Here is a 6,000-nt window from a genome sequence, read left to right on the forward strand (position 1 = left end):
AGCTGCAGGGAGAAAGTCACCCTCGCTCCCACCACTGCAGCTGACAGAAGTTGATTTTTACCTTCATTTTTTCAATCCCCGTCGGCTCAGGAGTGGGAGGGGCGTGGCCTAACCGTCAGGGGCATGGCTTAGCGGGACCTGGGGGCGGGGTTTAAGTATTTTGAGGGTGGACACATTGTGTCAGGGGGCGTGTCTGGGCTCCTTCCTGCAAGAGTGACGCCTCACCTTACTGGCTCATTTGCATATCAAATAAACAGGATTTTCTGAGGATAAAAACATCTATTGCTGGAACAAAGGCTCATCTTGAAATAAGGTACTAAGTGCTATTAGGCCATGGCTTTACTTCAATAGCAATTACCCTGGTGACAGATTTCTTTAAAACTAGAGCAGTTGCAGTAAGCCGGATTGGACTAATGCACACTGGCGCAATAATATGCACTGACTGGGTCAGGTGTAGATAATAGTTAAAGGGAACCTGTCATCAACTTTATGCTGAGCTCACTAAGGGCAGCATAAAATAGTGACAGAAATGCTGATCTCAGCACTGTGTCACTTATCAGCTAAAAGTAAGTGGTTGCTGAGAACCAGCATCATAATCATTGCAGCCCAGGCCTTGAAAAGAGTCAGATCTACCTGAGAAGAGTCCTGGTTATTCCTAATCTCCTGCTCTCCCCGACCATCTGCTGATGATTGGCAGTTCTCTCCTAGAGAGAAAGGGAGAAAACTAGGTAGAAGCCTGTCAGTCATCAGCAGGTGGGCAGGAGAGCAGGAATTCATGAATAACCAGGACTCTTCTCAGGTGGCCATGACTCTTTTCCAGGCCCAGTCTGCAATGATTGTGATGTTGGTTCTCGGCAACCACTTACTTTTAACTTTTGAATGACAGACCGCTGAAATCAACTCGCTTGTCCTTACTTTATTCTGCTGTTAGTATGGGCAGTATAAAGTTGATGACAGGTTCCCTTTAAGAGTTTTTGTTCGTGACGCCAATTGCAGCTTGCGCAGGTTACAGTCTCAGGGCCCTTTAAGGTGTTGCAACTCACGTACCAGGTGAGGAATGCCAGAGTAGGGGTAATGTCTCTGTGTAGTAGTAGGTATAGTGTCAACGGTGTCTCCTACCTGGGTACGGCTGGACTCCTGGATCCTGGCTCACTTGCAATAAATTGAGTGTTGTTAGTAGGAGTAATTGAGGAATGAATGAGATCCAGACTTGAAGTATAATTCAACTTGTTTTTACTGAAGGCAGCATAAATAGATACAGCATCAGTCTTTTCAGTCCCAGCAGGTATTGGCTATATGTGGCAGGGATAAATATCTCTTCTGCTTCTTATCATATGCCTGGAGAATATGGCAGGAATCTATCTTCTGCTCTGTCTATCTTCTGCTTGGTGTGCGCCTGACTAGCTGAGGAGGAATTTGGCTTCTCCTGGTCTCTGGATAAGTACTCACAGTTATGCTCACAGGAAATGCTCTTCCTGGAGGACTGGAGGTAGCTGCTTGCTTGTCAACCAGCTGAGGATGATGGCTCAGACTGGGAATGGAGATCTTTGGCCTCAACTGAGACAAGATCCTGGTTTGGGATCCCTAGAACTGGGAGCTCCTACTAACACAACCTTCCCTTTGCTGGGATGGCTGGTACACTAACTAGAACTTCCTCTCCTCCCCATGAGACAGGACATGGGACTGGCACACTTCTGCTCACAGAGGGGGAGCTAAACTGGAATGTACTATTTCAGTTTAGAAACACTAAACTGACACTAGGTTCCTAGTCACACATTGCTGCCACCTGCTGGTGTACATGGAAAACTACAGCAAATATATAAAACAGGCCTAGAAAATGCATATAATTAAGGATCCAAGGTTAAATTATACAGAATGACAATACATATACACTTAACATGCTGTAGCGGGGTAAAAGAGTTTGGTAACATAACTCCGGGATGTTGCACAGTGAAAATAAATGGCTGTGTTATTATGGAAACCTGAAGTAGAAACTGTATGTGGAGGCTGAAGGACCTGAGAGCTTCTATTGGCTGATAAGGGTCATGTAACCAAGCTTCTATTGGCTAATGTATTTTTTGGCAATATCTCGGGAACGGTACGTCCTAGAGAGCTGAGACCTGGTTTAAAACCTTCTCGGACACCTGATGTACCTGTGTGCCAAATGTGATTGTAAATGCGATGGTGCGGGTTCCTTTAGTAGACATACACACACAAACACACATACATACACTCAGCTTTAGGCCTCATGCACACGACACGGACAGCCTTCAATATAAATGCCTATTCTTGTCCACAAAGCGCAGACAAGAATAGGACATGTTATATTTTTTTTTGCGGGGCCATGGAACGGAGCAACGGATGTGGACAGCACACGGAGTGCTTTCCGCATCTTTTGCGGTCCAATTGAAGTGAATAGGTCCGCATCCGAGCCACAAAAACAGCGGCTCGGATGCGGACCCAAACAACGGCCGTGTGCATGAGGCCTTATATATTAGATTTTATAGCATCAACATATTTTGTAGTAGTGCGTGTGACAGGCGCAGCACAATGAAGTGCCTTTTGCGCTGTGGCATTAGAAGAATTTGATATCTCTAACTTTTTAGTCTAACCAAACTGTCTGTTAATCTGCTTTAATTCTTCTAGCGTCGCTCTATAGAACAGTAGGCTTAAAGAGCACACCAAATGCTTAAAATAACTTCTTTATTAACTTCAACTTTTCTTCATATATATAATACTGCCACCTCCGCAGTAGATAGTCCATGTACAAACACATGTTGCATAAAGTATCACAAAATGGCGGTATGCTCAATCTTGTCATTCAACATAAATGGTTTCATGTTATTTAAGCACTTTATATTCTCTCTGAGAGGCATATCTGAGATTTGCTATTGTTTTGTTTGTATGCAATTATTTGATGATTGATTGCTTTTATTGTGGAACTGTAAAATAAACATATAACTGGTTCATTATACAGTTCTAATCACAATATTAACAATATGAACATCATATAACTGTAATTGTTCAAATAAAACACAGCTCTGACTGGATATGACTATTCAGCTCCTCTTCTCTGGTCTATACTGACTCCAGAAGATTCTGCTAGGGGATTTCCCACACAGGCTCTTGGGTAGTAACAACATTTTAACTCTATGCTTTCTGTTGATAATTCTGCTGTGCCATTGAGCTTACCTTACATTCACTTACTGAATCTTAAAGGTATATTATCTTTCTGCTTCTGTGAACACAATATATAACTGTTATATGACATCCAGAAATACAAAGTCACTGTAAAAAACTCTCTTTCTGTCTCTAACATATCAACTCAGGAACTGTATTAACATTATTGGCAGGTCTTAAATTAACAAATATGATCACAGGGCTTGGGTACAATGTCTAGACACTCATAGAACATTTCCTTCATTTTAAGAAAGCGTTTCGGACAGAGTTTACAGCCTGAAATGAATTGGTGCCAGCAATAATTTGGTCTGTTGTTCCACGTCTTCCTGATCATTTATAGAAAAAGTTTCTAGAGATTATGAAACAAAAAGAATTTCAGACCTTATGATTTATTGACAAGTTGCGGTTGAGATAGTGAAGGTTGTGAAGTCATCACAGTCTCCTGACCACAATATCATTTACCTAGAGAGGCGCTCATAGGGTAAATATGTAAAATCAAAAGGGCCCTCTGAGAGGGAATTATAGTCTGCTCACCTATTCGTGTTGCACCAAACTAGGCGCAACACCAGTGAAGGCAAAGGAGAAAATATTGCTGGTTGGTGCAGCCGGAGTTATCTGAGACCCTTAGGCGGAAGCCAAACCGCCGGTTGGATAGACTGTAGCACTAGGAGGCAGCCGGACCGTGGTAGTTGAGCTTGTAGTGGATAACACGAGGCACAGAACACAACCAGGCGTCAAATATAGTTTTACTTTATAAAGTAAAACTATATTTGATGCCTGGTTGTGTTCTGCGCCTTGTGTTATCCACTGCAAGCTTGACTACCACAGTCCAGCTGCCTCCTAGATTTATCTACATTAGGGAGAGTTCAAACATGTACACATAGATCAGGCAAGACAACTAAAGAATTTTAAGAAACTTTTTGCCACAGCTTTGTCACATGAGAAAATAAAAGACCTCATTCACTATCACAAAAAAGTGCAAGCCTAAGTAAAGATGGCCGGCACTCTAGAATGTGATGGATGCACTGTGGTAGGGTAAGTATTTCCATGAAAACCAAGGTATTCACAAGTAGGTCAAATGAGGACGTTCTTTATTGGTTACCCAGCAGGAAGAAAATAAGGTCAATCCTTCCATAACCAACAATAAGCTGTGACCAAGAACAGAAACATTGGCCATTATTGCTGCATGCCTTGTCCTTATTTTCTTGCTGCTGAATGACCAATAAAGACAATATTTATTTGAGCTACTAGCAGAAGGACCCGGCTTTGCACGGGTATATTTCATGTATTTCATTTAATGTTTGTGTGTCGTTAAAAGATATAGACAGTATCCACTATAACAGTGACATTACCCCGTCGGAGGTGGTCAGCTGTGCGTTCCAGATATACGCTATGCGTTCCACTTGTAAACTTTAATCTGGACCTTTGTAGACATCTTTATTGAAGTGAAATCCAATGACACTGGTTATGCTATGGGTGCTTGCTGAGACACCAGGGCCAAACGCGTTTTAGGGTGGCAGGAAGGGGAGGTACCCTGAAACGTGTTTGGCCGTGGTGTCTCAGCAAGCACCCATAAAATCACCTCCGACGGAGCTTACGTCGATCACGTGGATACCATCCAGTCACGTGAGATGCCGCCAGGTCACGTGGGACGCCACGCTAAGACCGTGAGACCACACGGGACGCCGTAGTAGGTCCGGGCGGCAGGAGAAAGAAGCAGCTGACATTCTAGAGCGTGGTGGTAACGTACCAAACCAATTTGTATGCCATCAATTTCTTTGCCACCAGTCTAATGTTTGTCATGGAACATATTTATTATATGAGACTGACATATTCCAACATAGAGTGACTGTCTACCAAAGGGACCATCTGCAATACAGTCTATTTCTATTGGGACATTAAGGAGGTGCATTATCCTCTCTATTGCACCACTGATATTTGCTATATTAGGCCTATGGTCACGAGGAGTGCTATCCTTTGGCGTATACCAGAGCACTGGAACTTAGTCCTCCCCCATTACCTTTTGCCATCTAGTTGTTTTTATTTGATGTAATTCTATTTGATTTGATTTCCACGTGATTTTTCTTGATGCGATTTTATGCATATGAGGCGTTGAGTGCCCCTCCTTTATACAAATTTGCTCTTTTTGTGGAGGTGGGTGTACCCAGAGGAGCACACCTAATCCATAGGGGGTTCCCAGGTGAGTTGCTTATGAGCTACTCTAATAAAGATAATATACCTTTAAGATTCAGTAAACTCAATGGCACAGCAGAATTATCAACAGAAAGCATAGAGTTAAACTGTTGTTACTGCCCAGTAGTCTTGACCAATCACAGCCAGCCTCACACTGAGACTGTGTGGGAAATCCCCTAGCAGAATCTTCTGGAGTAAGTATAGACAAGAGGAGAGGAGCTGAACAGACAGATCCAGTCAGAACTGTGTTTTATTGGAACAAGAGGCCAAATAGGTATTTAGGACAGTTATATGATGTTCATATTGTTAATATTGTGATTACTACTGTATACTGAACCAGTTTTATGTTTCTTTACAGTTCCACCATACCATTCCATAAAAGCAAACCAAACTGCAATGAAACTACGCACACTACACAAATCATATCGCAAACTGCATAGAAGCCAATAGAAAATCTAAGATATGCCTCTCAGAGAGAATATAAATAACTTAGGGTACTTTCACACTAGCGTTATTCTTTTCCGGCATTGAGTTCCGTCCTAGGGGCTCAATACCGGAAAAGAACTAATCAGTTTTATCCTAATGCATTTTGAATGGAGAGCAATCCGTTCAGGATGCATCAGGATG

The sequence above is a fragment of the Bufo gargarizans genome, chromosome 6 (genome assembly GCF_014858855.1).
Source record: "Bufo gargarizans isolate SCDJY-AF-19 chromosome 6, ASM1485885v1, whole genome shotgun sequence".
In the NCBI taxonomy this organism is placed as follows: domain Eukaryota; kingdom Metazoa; phylum Chordata; class Amphibia; order Anura; family Bufonidae; genus Bufo; species Bufo gargarizans.